The 22,323-nt window shown below is 37.6% G+C and overlaps 1 long non-coding RNA gene across 1 annotated transcript in view; it reads left to right on the top strand.

Moving 5' to 3' along the window:
• The window catches only part of LOC145545351 (uncharacterized), a 135,411-nt gene that overhangs the window by 69,022 nt on the left and 44,066 nt on the right, over positions 1-22,323 (top strand). Inside the window, exon 2 of the long non-coding RNA XR_014082018.1 lies at positions 5,613-5,798. This is a non-coding gene — a long non-coding RNA (uncharacterized LOC145545351). The remainder of the gene's footprint in view (positions 1-5,612; positions 5,799-22,323) is intronic.

The raw sequence follows: 22,323 nt of genomic DNA on the forward strand, positions 1-22,323 counted from the left end.
GTAAAGGCTTCCAAAAGCTACTGCAGGCATTGGAGGAAGGAATAACTTCTTGGTATTAACACATGGCAGATTTTAAGCATTATTCAGATATTATTTCCAAAAAAAAAATTAGATATGTTTGCTTCAGATATGTGATACAAAAACTTGTGTGTTTTTCCATGAAGTTTTATCTTACTCTTTCCCTTTTAACTTACATTTAGAAAGAATTTCAGATTTACAAAAAAGTCACAAAAATAGTGCAGTTCCAAAATACACTTCACTCAGCTTCTCTTATTGTTAACATATTATGTAACCATCAACACAAGGACACTAACTAAGACTGATTCACTAAACCTAACCTACAAATCTTATTTGAATCTCACTAGTTCTTCCACTAGTACCTCTTTTTCTGTTTCAGGATCCACCCTATTTCCCACATTCTGTTTAGCTGTCATAGCTCTGTGGTCTTCACTACTCTCTGGCAGTTCCTCAATCTTCCTTTGTGTTTTATGATCCTAATGCTATTGAAGAGCCAGCTACTCTGCAGAATGCCCCTCAAATTGGATTTGTCTGATGTATTCTCACAACTAGATTAAGGTGATGCATTTTGGGCAAGAATATTACAAAAGTTATATGTACCCTTGTCACTTTATCATATTGGAAGGAATATGATGTCCAAGGATTTCCTTACTTTGTTAGAATGGTGTCTGCTAGACTTTTCACAGTAAAATGGAATGATTGTTCTTTATGTAATTCTTCCTATTCTTTATGCAATTACATCCTTTATGTAATTCATTCTTTATGTTATTCAGAGTGATGGGTCCTTAGCCTGTCTAACTAACATTTTATCTAAGTCATTAAATGTTCAATACATACAAAATGCTAGGTCAGTTCAGTTCAGTCGCTCAGTCGTGTCCAACTCTTTGCGACCCCATGAATTGCAGCACGCCAGGCCTCTCTGTCCATCACCAACTCCCTGAGTCTACCCAAACCCATGTCCATCGAGTCGGTGATGCCATCCAACCATCTCATCCTCTGTCGTCCCCTTCTCCTCCCACCCCCAATCCTACCCAGCATTAGGGTCTTTTCCAATGAGTCAACGCTTCGCATGAGGTGCCCAAAGTATTGGAGTTTCAGCTTCAACATCAGACCTTCCAATGAATACCCAGGATTGATCTCTTTTAGAATGGATTGATTGGATCTCCTTGCAGTCTAAGGGACTCTCAAGAGTCTTCTCCAACACCACAGTTCAAAAGCATCAATTCTTCGGCGTTCAGCTTTCTTCACCGTCCAACTCTCACATCCATACATGACCACTGGAAAAACCATAGCATTGACTAGATGGACCTTTGTTGGCAAAGTAATGTCTCTGCTTTTAAATATGCTATCTAGGTTGGCCATAACCTTCCTTCCAAGGAGTAAGCGTCTTTTAATTTCATGGCTGCAATCACCATCAGCAGTGATTTTGGAGCCCAAAAAAATAAAGTCTGACACTGTTTCCACTGTTTCCCCATCTATTTCCCATGAAGTGATGGCACCAGATGCCATGATCTTAGTTTTATGAACGTTGAGCTTTAAGCCAACTTTTTCACTCTCCTCTTTCACCTTCATCAAGAGGCTCTTTAGTTCTTCTTCACTTTCTGCCATAAGGGTGGTGTCATCCGCATATCGGAGAAGGCAATGGCACCCCACTCCAGTACTCTTGCCTGGAGAATCCCATGGACGGAGGAGCCTGGTAGGCTGCAGTCCATGGGGTCGCTAAGAGTCAGATACGACTGAGCGGCTTCACTTTCACTTTTCCCTTTCATGCATTGGAGAAGGAAATGGCAACCCACTCCAGTGTTCTTGCCTGGAGAATCCCAGGGATGGTGGAACCTGTTGGGCTGCCATTTATGGGGTCGCACAGAGTCGGACACAACTGAAGCAACTTAGCAGCAGCAGCAGCAGCATCCGCATATCTGAGGTTATTGATATTTCTCCCAGCAATCTTGATTCCAGCTTGTGTTTCTTCCAGCCCAGCGTGTCTCATGATGTACTCTGCATATAAGTTAAATAAGCAGGGTGACAATATACAGCCTTGACGGACTCCTTTTCCTATTTGGAACCAGTCTGTTGTTCCATGTCCAGTTCTAACTGTTGCTTCCTGACCTGCATACAGGTTTCTCAAGAGACAGGTCAGATGGTCTGGTATTCCCATCTCTTTCAGAATTTTCCACAGTTTATTGTGATCCACATGGTCAAAGGCTTTGGCATAGTCAATAAAGCAGAAATAGATGTTTTTCTGGAACTCTCTTGCTTTTTACTGTTATTATTTGAAGCTTTAAAATTTTTCCTTAAAATGTATTCATTTCTTCATTCAATAAGCATCTTTTTAATTATTTAGGACATGCTCCATAAAACCCTATGTTCAGGCTGGTGGTTATTTATGTTGTTGACTATGATCTTATTCAGACTAATACAAATTTGACTCTACCCTGCATAATATCCATAAACAGTAATTGTTATCCTAAACAGGTCTTTTGGCATTGCCTATGATATGGGGCTATAGTGGAGTTTCTCCCTTCTTAGCAGTGACTGTTGTGGGATGGGGTTGCTGGCGGTGGGCAGTGAGAGAGTGGGGTTTGCTGCCTTCTGAATGAGTTCCACATTATGAAATCTATGTACAATGGATCAGATCAGAGATACGGAAAGTCTCTTTAGACAGAACATTCTCAGATCAGCCTTCCTTGACTGTAAATCGATTGAATGCATTAACAAACTTAAAGAATGTGTTCCATCCAAATGGGACAAGTCAGGCAATGAAACACAGAAGAGTCAATTTGCAAACATGAGCAGCATCTCCCCATGCAGGGTCCAGAGGAGAGTTTCCATCCCCTTCAGAACAACTGCATCCAGGCCTATTGTAATCAAATCTCCAAGTGCAGCAACCAGAGCCTCTTGTTTTGAGCCCAGCAGACAAATCATGAGTTTAAGACACCAACACAGCAAAGTCATTAAAAAAATTATATATTTTTTTAAATTAGGTTTGAAAGAATGTAATATTTGGTATTTCAATGAAACTATAGAAGTATTCATCATGGGGAAAGTCAAAACTTTGTTAGAATTGCTACATTTTTTGTGGCTTTATAGTGTTTATTTTTTGAATAACATAATGGAAGTGGGGAGGCACACTAAAATGTTTATGGCCTCAAAAGATCTTAATCTTGCCCTGTTCTGATCCTGTGCCCACCAAGCAATCTCAGTGTTATAACTTAGCTTCCCATGTAGGAGTTGTTACACGATTTCCTGGAAGAGAAAGTTGACATTAGCATTCCAGTCATGTAACAGCTATTTTTCTCATTGTAAATCAATAAATAGGCATTCTGGCTTTATGCATTGGTCTGTGAGCTTGTTTAATTTGAGTCTGCCCCTGAGATATGAGGTACTCTCAGTGAATGACAATATCAGGTCTCCAAGTCTGTCAATCTAAAACCCAGGGTTGGGTCAATGTAACCAAATGCAAACAAAAGGAACCCTTTTGCAAAAGTGTCATCTAGTTCCTCCTGGAGACAACTTTTTAATTAAATTTTTATTTTTTAAACGTCCATCCATGTTTGAGGATTAACTGTTTAGAATAAAAGCTCTTTATCAAGAAAGCACCATATGTTCATGTTCAATGAAATAAAAAAAAAATATTAATGGCCAGCAAGAAAAACAAAGTTCATTCCAAGTCTATAGGTGCATGGATGGAAAAGTCTTAACTAACCTCTTAGGAGCAAGCTTAATTAGGAAAATAGACTTAGTAATAAACAGCATAATGACGGAAGTTAAGATGCAAAGAGAATCATTCCCTGAATACCAGTATGTGGTGGTTTAACTGGACTTGATAATTGCTTGTTCTTCTTCTAAAGAGCAAAATCTAGAGAAATAAGACAACAACACATGCAAAACTCTTAGAGCAGAGATACTTCCAAATCTATGATGAAATATAGGCTGGGGGAGCTCCTTTCAATAAAAGACATCTCTAGAGAAGAACATAGATGTAGAGTCAAGGTTTTTAAAGAAAGTTCAATTAAGAAAGGTGGTCTGGGAGATTCAGAAAATGATACTGGGCCAACTGGAAACAGTGAGATGTGATTTCATCTCTCTAGGCTTTATTTCTTGATCTATAAACTTAGAGGTTTATTTAAAAGTCCTAGAATTCGAGTATCAAAGGAGTTCTCAGATAAGTAGGGGTTCAGAGAAGAAAGCAAAGTGTGGGCTGGGATAGTTAGACACAGCTTTAAGGATTAGAGTCTTTAAGAACAGGTAGAGTAAAATTGGGGGAAATCAGGACGATAGAAAAGCTTTCATGAGAATGCAAGAAAATAATGTTTCTTCTTCTAAAGGAAAATTGCAATAGCTTATTAGATATCCTATATCTACCTTGATGCAAGTTTTCTCTTCAATACCCTTTTTAAAAATAAACATATATTTACTATCAGAACAGATCCTGATGCTGGGGAAGACGGAAGGCAAAAGGGGAAGAGGGTAGTAGAGGATGAGATGGTTGTATAGCATTACTGACTCAATGGACATGAGTTTGAGCAAACTCCAGGAGATACGGGAGGACAGAGGAGCCTGGTGTGCTGTAGTCCATGGCACTGCAGAGTCAGACACCACTGAGTGACTGAACAACAGCAAATATCTAGTATCTATTTTTCAAAACCAGATAGGTCATCAGCATCCCTCTGAGAAGTTTCTCTAGCCTCCTGCCCACTATTTCCCCGACTTCTCCTGCTCCTGCACTTCTACAGTGCTCATTCTGCCTTGATCCCAAGATGTTCTCTCTTGCATTCACGAGCTCTTCCTCTGTGCTCCAAATGACTCTCCACTTCACCCCACTTCTCTGGCAAACACCTTTCAAATCATCCTCAAGAGCCCAGCAGAGCACACCTCTTCTTCTATGAAGTCTTCTCCTTCCTGCCCCACCTTCTTTGAAAAACTGACGACTTTTTTTTTGGCCATCACTTTTGGTGCACATCATGAACACTGGGTTATGCTGCACCTTGGTTGCTTGCTTATGCAACAGCTTCCCTGTGAGTTCTCTTAGGTGTGATATGTCTCATTTGGCATTGTCACCTCAGTAGCTAACAAAGTAGGTAGTATATAATAGATGCTCACTGAGGTAAAAACACACTCACCAGTGAAAAGGCGGGGGAAAGTTAAGTGAACTCGAGGTAACTGTTACTCATCTCCCTCTTTCTTGCCTTAAAAAATTAGACCCCATGACTCATGTAGAGAATAGATTAGAGACAAGGTATCACTCTTCTCTTCTTGCCATACTTAACTGTTTTGGTACTATGAATGTTTGCCTTCAAAAAAAAAGGTTTCAATAATAGATTGCTAACTAGGCATAAGTGAAAGCAAAATGAGGGCACCACAAGAAGGAAATTTTATGAATCATTGCCATCTTAAATTTCTACCCTAGTATTTTGTCCTAAGGGGGTCTCACTCACAAATGACTTGGGGAAAAAAAAAAAAAAAACCTGCAAAAATAAAGTTATCAGAGTTATCAATTGTGCTTACCACTAAAGCTATTGTCACTTTCCCCCTGAAAATGTTAAATAAAGGCCAAGTCAGATTATAATTTAGCTAACATTTTTTCTTTTCAGAATAAGCAAAATAGATGCCAAGTGGAGTAGAAAGTATTGCTTTTCTCCTTCTCTAATGGACTGATGACTGCCTGGGAGGGACTAACGAGCTTTTTGGAATCCACAACTTTCTCGATGGCCAGGACACATCAGGCTTGATGCTGTTCCTGCCATTTGAAGATAATGAACCATAATCCTTTGTCACAAGTAAGAACTTACTTAATGAATAGTAAAGCTAGCAATCTTAAGCAAGAAAAACTGCTTACTAACATTTCACACCATTAAAACATACCGAACTTGCTTCATTTTTGTTCTTTTGCTACATTCTTGCTATTTTTTTAGGGCTCTTGCCTGATGCTTAATTCAGTAAGAGCTGCTTCTTTTGATTACCCTCATCATGCTCTTCCTCATTTTGTTTAAATTCTTCTAAATTCAACTTTTCCAAACCTTGTAAAGTTCATTGTAACACACAGGGTGTTCTAAACATTTGACTAAGGAATATTTTAGTCTTCCTTCTCTGGGTTTTCTATCCAGTGATCTTAAAACTACTTTGAAAATAGTATTTTTAAATTGTTCTACACAGACCTTGCTTCAAACTAAAAACAGCAGTATAGCTACAGTATTCAGATATTACAATGAAATCTTTTCCTATCTATAACTATTTTCAGATTTCATTTAAAGAGTACTGACACATTTTATCAGGGCCTCTCACTTCAATTTTAAACAAAAACATAATCTGGCGGGGGTTGGGGGGAAGGAAAACAAAAAAGTAGTTGCATAGGAAACAAAAAAGAAGAAATAGGTGCATAAGAGCTTAAATGCTTTAAACTGCTAACTTTTGGTACTATATTATGTCCTGGTTTTTTTTCCCTTACATGATCCAGAAAGGTTCACTGGGACCATTTTTAAATTTGCTCTAGATGAGCAATGTACTGGAGTGCTTCTGGAATACCAACAGAACTGACATTGAATCTGCATTCACTATTTCCTTAGAAGATTCTCTAGGGTTTGGTTTATTTATTAAAGGTAAAGTGCAAAATTTCAACACAGGTGGTCAGGGATTAACTCACAGCCCTTACGTGCACTGACTTCTTTCTATACTTCAAGTTCATACTCTATACAATGGAGATTATAACTGTACCTATGTCATAAGGTTGTTGTGAAATGAGATAATACATTTATAGGATTTAGGGCTTGACACATGATGAACATGTTATAAGCTCATCATGCTAATCATACTATTATTATCTGTATAAAGATTATATTACTTATTATCACATGCAATTGTCATAGGGCATAAATTAAATTACTACTATTTTTGTGATGATTTGCAGTTTATAGAGCATTTTTCACATGCCCAAAGATATATTTAATATGTTCATATCCTTCACAAATAAAGTTTTGTGTTAATATATGCATTAAAAAATAGCTGTTTCAGCCTTTATAATCATCTATAAAAACCTATGCACTATAAAAAGAAAATAGATGATATTATTTAAATAAATGCTGGAGACAGTATGGAGAAAAGGGAACCTTGCTGGTGGGAATGTATTGGGTTGGCTAAAAAGCTCATTCCGATTTTTCCATAACAGCTTACAGAAAATCCCAAATGAATTTTCCAACATCCTGATAAATTGATACAACCATTATGGAGAACAGCATGGAGGTTTCTTAAAAAGCTAAAGATAGAGCTACCATATGACCCAGCAATCTCACTACTGGGCACATACCCTGAGAAAACCATTAGTGAAAAGACACATGCCCCCCAAACTTCATTGAAGCCCTATTCACAATAGCCAGGACATGGAAGCAATGTAAATGTCCATCAACAGAAGAATAGATAAAAAGATATGGTACATACATACAATGGAATATTACTCAATCATAAAAGGGATGAAATTGGGTCATTTGCAGAGATGTGGATAGACCTAGAGACTCATACAAAGTAAAGTAAGTCAGAAAGAGAAAAACATATCATTATATTAATACATATATGTAGAATATAGAAAAATGGTCAAGATGATCTTATTTGCAAAGCAGAAATAGAGACACAGACTTAGAGAACAAACATATGTATACCAAGCCGGGAAGCTGGGGTGGAATGAATTGGGAAATTGGGATTGACATGTATACACGTACATGTATAAAACAAATCACTAATGAGAACCTACTGTAGAGCACAGGGAACTCTACCCAGTGCTATGCTGCTGCTGCTGCTAAGTCATGTCTGACTCTGTGTGACCCCATAGACGGCAGCCCACCAGGCTCCGCCGTTCTGGGATTCTCCAGGCAAGAGTACTGGAGTGGGTTGCCATCTTCTTCTCCAAAGCATGAAAGTGAAAAGTGAAAGTGAAGTCGCTCAGTCGTGTGCGACTCCTAGCGACCCCATGGACTGCAGCCTATGAGGCTCCTCCATCCATGGGATTTTCCAGGCAAGAGTACTGGAGTGGGGTGCCATTGCCTTCTCCAACTCAGTGCTCTATGGTGACCTAAATAGGAAGAAATCCAAAAAAGAGGGGATATATGTATACGTATGGTTAATTCACTTTGCTTTAAATGAGAAACTGACACAGCAGTGTAATGCAACTATACTCCAATTAAAAAAAAAAAAGATAGGGTACATATACACCACGGAATACTACTCAGCTATAAAAAAGAATGAAATAATGCCATGTGCAGCAACATGGATGCAACCAGAGATTATTATACTAAGTGAAGTAAGTTAGAAAGAGAAAGACAAATACCACTTACATCACTTATGATATCACTTATATGTGGGATCTAAAATATGACACAAATGAGCCTATCTATAAAATAGACAAACTCACAGACATAGAGAACAGACTTGTGGTTACCAAAGGGGAGGGCGGGGAGGCAGAGGGATGGACTGGGAGCTTGGGGCTCGTCAGTTATTTCAGCTCAGTTGCTCAGTCGTGTCCGACTCTTTGTGACACAATAGACTGCAGCACACCACTTCCCTGTCCATCACCAACACCCAGAGCTTGCTCAAACTCATGTCCATCAAGTCGGTGATGCCATCCAACCATCTCATCCTCTGTCGTCCTCTTCTCTCCTGCCTTCAGTCTTTCCCAGCATCAGGGTCTTTTCCAATGAGTCAGTTCTTCACATCAGGTGGCCAAATTATTGGAGTTTCAGCTTCAGTATCAGTCCTTCCAATGAGTTTCAGGACTGATTTCCTTTATGATTGACTGTTTGGATCTCCTTGAAGTCCAAGGGACTCTCAAGAGTCTTCTCCAGCACCACAGTTCAAAAGCATCAACTCTTTGGTGCTCAGCTTTCTTTATAGTCCAACTCTCACATCCATACATGACTACTGGAAAAACCATAGCCTTGACTAGATGGACCTTTGTCAGCAAAGTAATGTCTTTGCTTTTTAATATGCTGTCTAGGTTGGTCATAGTTTTTATCCCAAGGAGCTAGAGTCTTTAAATTTCATGGCTGCAGTCAACATCTACAGTGATTTTGGAGCTCCCCCCAAAACAAAGTCTCTCACTGTTTCCATTGTTTCCCTATCTATTTGCTATGCAGTGATGGGACAGGAAGCCCTGATCTTAGTTTTCTGAATGTTGACTTTTAAGCCAGCTCTTTCACTCTCCTCTTTCATTTTCATTAAGAGGCTCTTTAGTTTTCTTCACTTTCTGCCATAAGGGTGGTGTCATCTGTATATCTGAGGTTATTGATATTTTTCCTGGCAATCTTGATTCCAGCCTGTGCTTCATCCAGCCTGGCATTTCATATGATACACTCTGCACATAGGTCAAACAAGCAGGGTGACAACATACATACTTGACATACTCCTTTCCCATTTTGGAAAGGTCCATCTAGTCAAAGCTATGGTTTTTCCAGTAGTCATATATGGATGCAAGAGTTGTACTATAAACAAAGCTGAGCGCAGAAGAATTGATGCTTTTGAACTGTGGTGTTGGAGAAGACGCTTGAGAGTCCCTTGGACTGAAAGGAGTACATCAAGGCTGTATGTTGTCACCATGCTTGTTTGACTTATATGCAGAGTACATCATGGGAAATGCCAGGCTGGATGAAGCACAGGCTGGAATCAAGATTGGGGTTGGTAGATGCAAACTATTACATTTAGAATGGATAAACAACAAGATCCTAATATATAGCCCAAGGAACTATTAATATATTCAATATCCTATGATAAATCATAATGGGAAAGAATATTTAAAAAAGAATGTATTAAGAAAAAGAAGATAAATGATATTGTTTAAAATATATTGCAAAATAATCAGGCTCCTCTGTCCATGGGATTCTCCAGGCAAGAATACTGGAGTGGGCTGCCATGCTCTCTTCCAGGGAATCTTCCCAACCAAGGGATCAAACCCACATCTCCTGCATCGCAGGCAGATTCTTTACCATCTGAGCCACCAGGGAAGCCCAATCGTGATAATATGTAACATTTAGTGCATAGTGTCTGTATGCTATACAACATGCTAAGTGCTCTATTTGCACCGCCACTTCTAAGCGACATACAAACCTCTGAGAAAGGTATGTGAATTAAATTAAATTAAGTTAAAAAGCTACATGAGTAGCTCAAGATTATGTAGTCAGTTAGCTATAGATAAGGCTTTGAACCCAGGCATTCTGACTCTAATTCTTCTATTACAAATAACTGATTCATTCTTCAGAGGCCATATGGTACCTTTAAAACAAATCAGATAAATAACTAAAATTGTGTGGTAGAATGATAATTACTTACCATTGAATCAATCATTGTTACCTCTTGTTTCTGTTATCTTTGGTTTTTAGGCTAACTTTAAGATAATATTCTTTGTGCTTAATTTTCTGTAGTTCTAAATGATGATATAATGAGGGATGAACTTCTTTTTTTAAAAATTTTGATTAGAAATCTTTGGACCTCATTAAGCCATGGGTTGGTGTTTTTCACTTTTTTTTCCTAGAAAATTTTCAGCCATTGTGACCTTAAGTAATACCTCTATCCTATACTCTTGAGCAGCAAAGTTCTAGGTAACTTCTGGTCTACCTTTTTGTACACTAATTCATTTTTCTGTGGTTTTTAATTTGGTGTTAAACACACCTATTGAGTTCCTAATGTGGGTTAGTTTTCTGTTTTAGTTTCAGAATTTCTACTTGGTTATTTTTCAAGCCTACTATTTCACTTTATAATTTCCTGCAGATGTTTAATAAATGCATGTCTTTCATTTCTTAAAAGATAATAAATTTGTTTTTAATATTTGTTCAGTCATTCCAATCTGTTTATCTTTCATCTGCTGCTTTACTTTTTTGTTTGCTTATTTCTGTATATGCTCACTAATATTTGTATTCAAAACATTATTTGTAGAAACAACTTGAGGCTTAAATAAAAGCTTCATTCTAACTGAGCAGATTGTTGTTTACTTCTGTAATCTCTCTGGGGCTCCCCACCAGTCTGAGGACATTTTCCAGATCATCCAGAGTGCAAGCATCTTGGCTCCAAGTTCATCTAAGAGGACATTTATTTCCGGTTCAAGTTTTCCCTGACATTAGAGACATTCAGAACCTTAGTTTGTCAGGTAAACTCTCCACCTGGGTGAGACACTGTGTTTTAAATTTTGTCCTGTTAGTCTCATAAGACCACCATAATGAAAGGTTATTTTCTTAGCCTTTTGTTTTCAAATAGGAAAATGTCCTTAGGAAAAAGTTCACATTTAAGACTTGACCCTACATTTCTGATTTCCCATTTATTCCAGCATTTTGACCAGATAATTTCTTGGTTTAAAAAAAATCAACAAAACACCTCTTTGGTGGATTTTAAGTTTGTCCTGAATAGAACAGTTGCTCTAAATTTCCTAGCCTGCAATTAGTAGAAGCATATGTTTCAGCTCCATATACTCATCAATTGTTATATTTATTCTGAAGTTTGAAATTGTCTTTCCCTTGGACTGATATCAAATATTCCTTAAATAAACATCAATTACTGGTACTAACAGCCACCCCAAGCAACTTATTAGAAATCATGGTAAGAATCCAGCTGTTGGCTTTGCAGTCTGAAGTAGCAAACACCTATCAAACACTTCAGTGTCTTGGCCCTTTTCTAGCTGTACTGCTCCCAGGAAACTCCAGTAACCCCTCCAAACTAGACATCTAAGGAGAGGTAGCCACTTTAAGGAAAAAGAAGATAGAGGTCGCGTGGTCTTTAAAATACCTTGAATGAATGCTAACACTTAAGGTTAACAGATAAAAATCATCAGTGTGACTACATGTACCAGGCCATTCCCTGGTTCCTAGTGGCACTGACTCTGGATTAAGATGATCTGATCTCTATCTCAGTTGTACTGTTTAGATGTTTTCCTCGCTTCTCATCAACATGTTTCTTATATCTTAGGCTAAAGGAGAGTTACTATTAATCACAGAAATTTTGATACAGAAGAGTCATTTTTATGGTCAACCTAGCAAATACCAGTTTTTGGCTCTGCCAGTCCCTGGAACACAAGAACGCTAGAAGTTTATTTTCATTTGCTTATCTCACCAAAAGTTTAGCCATTTCATCAGGAGTCCATCTCATATCAGTGAACTTAATTCCCACTGGCATGGTTTTAAAAGAACATTTTAATTTTTTTGTCTACCAACTTACTAAGTCTTTAATTAATCAATGCTTTCCCAGGTCTATTGCTTGATTTTTTTTTTATTAATGAAGCAGTAAACACAGGGTTGCTAACTCCATCTTCGTTCTAATGATAATATGTCTTTTAAAATTTCGTTTAGGAACTGTACATATTTACAGAAACTTACATATGACATTATATAATTAACAGTGCTATCATCAGTTATCTGTTGATGAGCCCCAAATTGTATGCGTACCAAGCCAAAAGGAAGAATTCAGTGTTTGAGAAATTTTAAGAGTAATAGAAAAGGACTCATTAATTAGTCAAATCCATATACTTTTAACCTGCAAGCACACTCACTACCATTTAATAAGGATTTACTGGACCGTAACTTTTGCTCAGAATGCTAGGAATGAATAAAAGTATAAAATATGATCCCTGTCTTTAAATGATAAAATGTTTTTCATATTGTTGGAAGAACAAGATATATATGAAGTAAAGCGAGAAGGGGTGAGAGGTGGCAGAGGTAGGGAGCCGCAGGAGGGAAAGCATACATGAAGCATGAATATATTAAAAGCTTCTGCTGGAGCAGGTGGAACAAAAGCCTGGATAAAAAGTTTTGATGTTACTAAGGACCTAAGATTGTTAGCACTGGAAATCATTGTCATTTACTATGGAGCCCTTCTAAATTTTCTGGACAAGAAAATGAATGATGAGTAAGAGTTTATGGTCATTAGATATTTTCTCACTATGTCTAATAGAAATTAAAGAATGAGTTTGTGTTTGGTAAATCTTGGAGAAGAAAAATTTAGAGAACATCTTAATAATCAAATGCTTGAAATGGCCCGAAGATGTTTTCAGAAAAACAGATCACCACCTTAAGCCTCTGGATATTAAGATTTAGTAAGTCTGGTAGAGTACCTGGGAATCATATAAACAAGTTTGGAAATCACTCGCTGTGAGAGAAAATAAATGCTAGTCTAAGGTAATAATGGTAGACATGGAGAGGAAATTTATTAAACAGAGTTTCCCAAGAGGAGGCTCAGTAGTGTTTGGATTCCGGACATGAAAGGCAAGAGAAAGAGATACTTCGTATCAAAGACGATTCTGAAATTGTCACCTAATAGGTATATAACAAATCTTATTAACTGATTCAATACCATTAACATCTTAAAGTTAGATTTCATAAGAATAATTGAAGGAAGAATTGAAGGAATGCAAACCATTAGTCCTTAAACATACAGAGAAAGTGGGAAAGAGAAAAATTAGAGCAGCCCTCCCCTGAGATGACTTGTAATTCAATTACACTGGCAAATCAACTACATAGAAAAAAAAAAAAAAAGCATATAATCAGGGAGGAATTGATTACATTTAATTTCCCTAGATGCATAGCTCAAGAAAGCGGAAATACTTTGACATATCAAGTAGAAATTGTACCTAGCATGAATTTTGGGGGAATTATTTTCTCTCTAAAGGCAGCTTTCATTTGTGTTAATCCTTAAAATGGGTCAGTCTGGAAGCAATAAAGAATAAAGAGAAAAATCAATTTCTAGTGCATGACCATGAGTCAGGACACTCAGTCTTTTTTTATTAACTCCTAATGAGTGAACTACTTTTTGGAATGAAGCAGGGATGTACTAACAATTTCAATGGATTACTTCAAGCAAGTCTCTTTTTCTCCCTCTGCTTGTCTCTTAACCTTGAAAGACAGGGAATTGGACTAAATAGTCTCTGAAGCTTTTCTGGTTCTAAGCAGCTTCTGTAGTATCAGCTGAATGGTTGATATTCTTAAATTACCAAATGTACTATTTAAATTAGAATTAAAGAAATGTGAGAGGTTCATAAAAAGCCCAGGAAAAGGGATAATAGGATAATATATATTAAAATTATTATCCAATTCTTTCCTTTTTATGAATTAATATTTATTATTTATTATTGGAAAAAGAGGAAAAGGATGTTATTATTATCATCACTTTTAAACAAGTTTGAAAGTTCAGCATTTGTCATTATTATTTTTTTAATGCCACTATGTAAATTGCATTAACACAAACAAACATTCAATTTCTTCAGGGATTTCCCAGATGTAAATTAAAGTTTTCCTATAGGATAGCCAGCTTATCATTTATTATAGCCATTAAAATGAGTAAATTCTATTTTTGAGAGGGAAGAAGACAAAAATAATAATTAACATATCATTCTAGCTTAAGTGGCTATTAATTTCAGTGAACTATATAAGCACATACTTTCGTGGCACACAAACATGCCTTTGTCTTGCATTGTACATTTAGTGTTTCTGTTACAGGACTACACACAGAAGAGTCTCTACTGATAGAAAGGGATAGGAACAGATTTTCCACAGCTTCTGGAAGCTGCTGCTTCTCAGATTTACCATTTCTTCCTCATTAGTCCTCCTCAGGGTCTTCCCTTCCAGTGGTCACGTCTATTTCGCTCTGACTATCCATTAGAGTGGGGTGCTTACTGCTAGCTTCCTTCCTTCTCTCTTTAGGCTGCATGAATGCATCAACTATGTTTGGCCACGGGACCACCGGTTCTAGCCTTTCTGTTTGGCCGTGTTGGAGACCACAGAAAATATGCAGATGTAAGCTGTGAGTTTGCTATGTAAACAAACTCATGGAGCATGCTATTGTTGTTTTATTTCTTTCTACATAGAGCACATTACTTTTAGTTCATTTATACAAAATATTTGAGTTGGGCCAAAGGTGGGATTATTAAGTGGAGTTAGGCAACTACTTAAAAACATATTGTGTAGTATGGGCAGACTAATTCCCTATTTGCTAGGCTCTTCAGGCTGTTTCCTAATATTGTGAAATATTAAGGGATACTGAAACTGACATTAAAGGTCCTAGGAGATCAGTTGGAAAGACTCTGAGCATGGTTCTTAAGTGTTTTTCAAAGATGCACTGACTAGTTTGGACTAAAAGATGCCCAAGGACACTGGGCTAAAAGAAAATATATAAGACTTCCTTGGACTGAAGTGAAGGGGAAAAAATGTGGTGGAGTGACCCAGACAGATTATCAGTGCATAGTTTCTCAGAGGGAAGAGGGGAAGTTTCAAGTACAGTGTGGACTAAACTCAACTTGGTATTATTATGTGGTCTTTGGGAAGAAGAGCCCTTGTAATAGAGAACTGTGTCACTAGGATTCAACAGCTAAGCTCTCAGAATGCTCTTAGAAAGAACTGGTCAAGAGATGCTCACTCCTAGGAAACTGGGTAAAGAGACTGAGGTTAGGAGTTTAGGAAAGGAGGCAGGGATGGGCTGAGGCAATAGGCTTGGGCTCAGAGAGTAGAACCCCACAAAGAGTCTGACTCCTGTCCTCCACCCTGAAAGAACCGACTTTACATTTACACATGCCACCGACTCTCTGTATTCTCTAGTGCAGAAATCATTGGGAAATATTGACCTTGCTGATATATGGAGTAGGGGACTCGAAACGTTGACATTGGAGTATTGTGACCTGCTTGTACATACCAACAGGTCTTAGTCAAGGCATATTAGTCATGCATATTCTATAAATAGCTTGGTCACAATATTAAAAGATAAAATTCTGGAGATTTTATAATGTTCCTGGTACTTTTTTAAGTGTTTAACATGGATAATATAATGTAATACTCATGATTATTAGTACTCACACTTCTGTGTAGTTGGGGTTGTTCACATTTTATAGGTAAGGACACGGAAATTCAGAGATGTTAAGTTACTTGCCTGAGATCACACAGCTGCTAAAGGTAGGTATGGGATACGAAACTGGACATCCTAAATCTAAGGGTCATTTATAATACGTTACTTCTTTGACAGTCTCAAAGTGAGAAGAGAAACGAGAACTGTTTCTATAAGATTACGACATTTGTCTATACAATTGTGTGTGTACACTCCAGTGTTATTTCCTGGAGAATCCCAGGAATGGCGGAGCCTGGTGGGCTGCTGTCTATGGGGTCGCACAGAGTTGGACATGACTGAAGCAACTTAGCAGCAGCAGCAGCATGTATGTGTATATATATACATATATGTATGTGTGTACATATACACACACACTTGTTTTTTTTCCAAATTCTTTTCCTCACTGCCTCTATTAGGTCTGCTTTTCCAAAGTAAAATTAGTGCCATGGCCTACTGCATAATGTAAATAGCTCCAGCAACCAGTTCATGGTGGAAAAAGTAAATAGTCTATTATCTAATAAGAGATAATTAAAGTTGTCCATATTTATAGGGCTCCCTATTTGCCCAGTGCCCATAGCTATTCCAAGACATCTAGCAGATATCTTTAATCCAAAAACTGCCCTCTTATTGCCTTCTACAGGAGCTCTCAGAGCCATGCAAGGTAATTGCTTCTGTTTGAAGTGGTGTCCTTCTCTTCAAATAGCAGTTAATTTAGGAAGCAGTATGCTAGACACTTTTATTACACAACACTCCTTAGTACACAGATTCCTTGGCGTACTTGCTCTGGTCACTGTTGCTTTCACTGCAAAGTACAGAGTGGAGCCCAGGACTCTATGCAGCCTAAAAAATGACAGAATCTCAAAAAAAGTTCTCTGTGACACCGTTTACCCAAAGGGCAACACTCACGTCCCATCCACCATACACAGTGGATGGTGAGGCCGTTTGTAGCCCTCTCCACTACTGTTGGGACTTCCCTGGTAGCTCAGTTGGTAAAGAATCTGCCTGTAATGCCAGAGATCCTGTTTTGATTGCTGGGACAGAAAGTTCCCCTGGAGAAGGGATAGGTTACACACTCCAGTATTCTTGGGCTTCCCTGGTGCCTTAGTTGGTAAAGAATTCGCCTGAACTGCGGGAGACCTGGGTTGGGAAGATTCTGTGGACGAGGGCATGGCAACCCACTCCAGTACGCTTGCCTTGAGAATCCCCATGAACAGAGGAGCCTAGTGGGCTACAGTCCATGGGGTCACAGAGAGTTGGACATGACTGAGCGACTAAGCACACAGATGTCACTACTGTTGGGTAGCTAGGTTCCTCTGAACTCTTGAAGAAGAAAAAGAAGAGAAATTTCTACATTTTGCACCATATTTAAATCTTATTGACAAAAGGAATTAAGGAATGCTTAAGTAGAACAGGTAAGGGAATAAAATCAAACCATTTTCAGCTGTTACAATTCTATCTCTGTTTCTCTTTAGCTAGCACTAATGTCTGTATCTTGTATGAATTTTTAATTAAGGTAAATTATTGAATTAGAACTCTATCTACCTAAAAATCTCCTCACACTCCATGAGCCTATAAGCTATATCTTTAATGAGAATACCAAGTTCCCTTTTTACTCCTAAAGGGAAAAATCATATTGTCAGTTTGCAATTCAGAACTGGTTTTGCTGTTGTCTGCTGCCATATCTTGACTGGCACTGATGTATTAGAGAGAGAAGTTACTGAAGCCTTGTTGCAGGCATTTCTGCATCCTTAGAATGTGAACAGAACATATGAGTCAGGAAAAATCTCTTCAACACAAGATAATAAAAAGGACAATTAATTATTGTTTCACTTATGTTCAGGCAAGGCAATAAGACTTGTATTACCTTCCTCCAGATTCTGTGTTAACTATTCCACGTGTGTGTGTTTTAGGTGGTGGTCTTTAGGTAAAAGGCTGTTTTTGTATTTTCTATTGAAATGAACGGTTCCAAGCAAAGGATGAAATAGAGATTTACATTTACCCCAAGGGGGGAAGCTCTAAGTACACTGGTGTTACAATAATCATTAGAAATGCAAATTGCGTACTCTAGGAACCAGAAGGCACAATTCTCAACTTCAGAGGTTTTCAAGTAAAGAAACAGTGCTACTCATTTCCTAAGGTTTTCAGATACTACTATGGCAAATTTGGAGTGGCCTGTGATAGCCCCAGATCAAGAAAGATGTAAACTTGTGAATTAATAACAAAGATAAAGGAATATTGCTTTGATTTTTAACATAAAGTGTTTCTGTCCTGGAGCGGGAGATAGAGTTCAGTGTTACTCATGACAATATATCCTGCATTTCTTACTAACTTCATTCATTATATTTCATAGCATTTTGCTGGTGCTGTTTCCTTCTCTGTCTTTATTCTCCCTTAAAGAATTAATTTGAAGTTAACTGGTACCATGGGGCAATAGAAACCTTTTTAATGAATGTGGTTTACATATTGCATTTATTGCATGAGGTACAAGAGATTCTATATTCGATACAGGGCATATGCTGAGTGCCAGGTACTGTCCCAAGAGCCTTACAGACATTTAATTTTCACAACCCTGCTAGGCAGATGCTACTGCCATTCCCATTTATTGATTAGAAAACTGAGGCATAGAAAAGCTAGATTACATTTCACACAGGAAGAAAATAAAAGAACGTGGATTTGTATCTACGAAAACCAGTTTCAGAGACTGTGTTTTTAACTAGGCAAGCTATGTAATCATTTAACATCCAAATTGAGATAATTTTGAGAGTTGAAAGGGACCCTGCTAATAATTAAACTGGGAACATAGATATAAATTAAGATGATCCAAAGCAAACTATGGAGAAGGAAATGGCAACCCACTCCAGTATTCTTGCCTGGAGATTTCCATGGACAGAGGAGCCTGGTGAGCTCTAGTCCATGGGGTTGCAAAGAGTCAAACACGACTGAGCTACTAACACACAACACACAAAGCAAACGATATATGGTCACCCTACTGTTAATCTCCATTCTATGCTGCTCCAAGTTTATTCCTACATTTACTATGTTATCAAACAGAATTAGGGTAATTGTAGCCATATAGTAAATATAGGCCTTTTATCTTTTATAGAAGTGTTGTTCTGGGAAACAAACTCACTTAGAAGGACAATGCAGATAGTGGAGTGTGGTTTATTACACCAGGGGGCCCAAGGCAGAGTCTCCTCTTAGCCAAGGACCCTGACCAGTTGTTGTGAAAACCTTATATACCCTAAGTGTATGTGCCCAAACCCACTTCCCCGAATTCCCTGAAATGAGTCTGAACAAAGGAAAAGAAAGACACAAAGTTAACCCTTGATTCATATGCCCTAAGCCTAGGTAGTTAACAGTGGACAATTATCAATAGGCCTGTGGTCATACCCCAATAAGCATAGTAGAATGTATGATTCTATTTGGTTATACAGATAATTAGGGTATTCTTTTAGGCAAAGGAGAGCCCTGAGGCTCTTCCTTCTGGGGGCCTGATTTTCCAGTTGGTATGTGGTTTCCATAGATTCTGGGCATATAGCTCAAAGTCCCCAGTCCGGCCCAAGATGGAGTCCTGCTTTCAAGATAGAGCCTGTTGTGTTTCCTCCTTCAGAAGCAATATATAGATTACCAATGAAGTCTTTCATCAGTAATGAATCCATTTCTCAGTTTCTACTACAATATAGAATATATGCTACTATTAAGGGTGCCACTTTAATTACGTACTTTCAAGTGTCCCCCAGCTTCTCTGTCAGAGGAAATTACCTACATCCCACATACTTAAAAAAGATTTACTGCTATGAGAATAAAGTCCAACTTTAAAATTCCCATGGCATAGTCACTCATCACAAATTTAATGGTGACAAGTCAAAACAAATTAAGCAACATCAGTTTTCTTAGTTTTCTGCTATAACAATATTGTTTCTAGAATACAGATCAGGCTAAATTATCATTAAGGTAACATCACAATACCGTGTTTAATGAAAATACATTTTAAATTTATTTCTAACTCATTGAATAGAGTTATGTGCCAAGAGACTGATGGAGTCTTTCCTAAGGACAATGAGGATTTAACTGGAAAAATCTCATTTGCAGAGAATAACTAAATCTCAGCAGATGTCCCTGGAATTCAACTACTCAGAGTCAGAACATTTCCTACACATGAGAAATTTTCTTTAAAGGAAAGATGAAGCAGCCATAAGTCAAATGCATGGTCATTATGTGCACAAATTTGTTCTTATAATAAATGGGATTAAAGATTCTGAGCTTTAAGCAAGCCACTAGAATAAATGGGCATATGAAGGAACTTTAACCAGAAGGTAGTTTCTACTTTCCGGAGAAGGCAATGGCAACCCACTCCAGTACTCTTGCCTGGAAAATCCCATGGATGGAGGAGCCTGGCGGGCTACAGTCCATGGGGTCGCTAAGAGTCGAACACGATTGAGCGACTTCACTTTCACTTTTCACTTTCACGCATTGGAGAAGGAAATGGCAACCCACTCCAGTAATCTTGCCTGGAGAATCCCAGGGATGCGGGAGCCTGGTGAGCTGACGTCTATGGGGTCGCACAGAGTCAGACACGACAGAAGCGACTTAGCAGCAGCAGTTTCTACTTTCCATTTATAGAAATATCTCTATAAAAGCCTGTGTATACTAAACCATCATTTATTTTGAGCTTAGATGTCAAGATGTAGCATATATATTAGTTGAATTATAAGAAATAGTCATTCCAGTAATTTTGTCATTCAGTGGGGGATAGGGGAGGGAAGAGAAATTTGCTATTTGCCTAAGCAATTATGTGGCACAATCATTTAGTTAAAGGTTAAAATAGTGAATGTCAGAGAATATCAGCAGGAATGGTGGGGTAAAGATCTCTGAAAACCTGCTTCCCATAAAATCAATGAGAATAATAGAATTATCTAGAAATTTAGATGTTCATAAGGTGCATTAAAAAACTTTGATACATACTTAGGAATCTAGAAGTCCTTGCACATATGGGCTGTGTATATGCCCTGGAAAGACCAAGGAAGGGCCTAACCTCTCAAATAGACTAACCTTGAGGCTCTGTGCAAATAGGAAGTGAAAGCTAAGGAAGCTATAACCTTCCCGCTGGAGTTTTGAAGGCATGCTTGTACAATCATACCTAGCTCCTATACAGCTCTGGTCTCTCTTTCCTTTATACTGCTATTGTCACAAATTGCATTTATATAAATTGTATGTTTATCAACAGAGATTGTTACCAATTTTATTGCTTTATGTAGTTGCCTTCTAAATCAGACAGGAGGAAAGATTATAAACAAAAAATAGATATATTGTCTTTTTTAGTGTACTTTATCATACATTAAGTGTTAATCATATTCTTTTGAGTAATCACAAATTTTTAAAAAATACTATAGCAATGCAAAACAAAGCAGTTAAAATGATGCACTAAAATCATCTCTTTAGTACAAGTCAAGGCATTAATAGAGGAGTATGGAAACAACAATTCATAACACATGTCAACAACAAATAGCAAAATGAAAGATGTAAATCATAATTATCAATAATTAACTTAAATGGAAACAAATTAAAATGCTCCAATTAAGAGGCAGAGATTAGAAGAATGAATTAAAAATGATCTAACTGTAAATGAATGGAACTTATATACCAAATAAACAATAAACACAGAGATGTGGAGTGGCCATGCTCATTTCAGACAACATAGGGTTTAAGAAAAAAACTGCTTGTAGAGAAAAAGGAAAATATTTCCTAATGATAAAAGTGTCACTCCATCAAGAAGACATAACAGTAGTAAACATATATGGACCTAACACCAGAGCTTCAAAATACATGGGGCAATATATGACAGAATTTTAAAGAAAAGACAATATAGCACTGGTAGTTGGTAATGTTAGTATTTCATTTTCAATAATGATTAGAATACCTATCCAGAGGATCAACAACTTGAACACTATAAACTGACTAGACTCAATAGACGTCTACACAATACTCCATACAGTAGCAAAACATATATTCTCAAATGCATGTGAAACATTTTCAAAGAAGACCTTTTCCAATCTCATGAAACAAGTCTTAAAATATTTAAAAGGATTAATGTACAAAGTATGCTCTCTGACCAAAATGTAATAAAAGATTAGAAATCAATAGCAAAGGGAAATGTGGACAGGTCACAAATATGTGAAAATTAAACATTACACTCCTAAATAACTAATGGATAAATGGGAAAATCACTAAGAAAATTAGAAAATATTTTGAGATGAATGAAAATAGACAACATACCATACTTATGAAGCACAGTGAAATGATTCCTGCCCACATGGGAACTTTTAGGTAGAGACAAGGAATAGATACAATAAATTGTCCTATAAGTAGAGTTGACAACTAATGTGTAAAATAACGCCTATCTGTGTCACAGTCTGTTTTTCATCACAGTTCAGAACACAGTCCACTCTGTTACATGGCATGTTTGGA

The sequence above is a fragment of the Giraffa tippelskirchi genome, chromosome 4 (genome assembly GCF_054371585.1).
Source record: "Giraffa tippelskirchi isolate mGirTip1 chromosome 4, T2T-mGirTip1v1.2.pri, whole genome shotgun sequence".
Classification (NCBI taxonomy): Eukaryota; Metazoa; Chordata; class Mammalia; order Artiodactyla; family Giraffidae; genus Giraffa; species Giraffa tippelskirchi.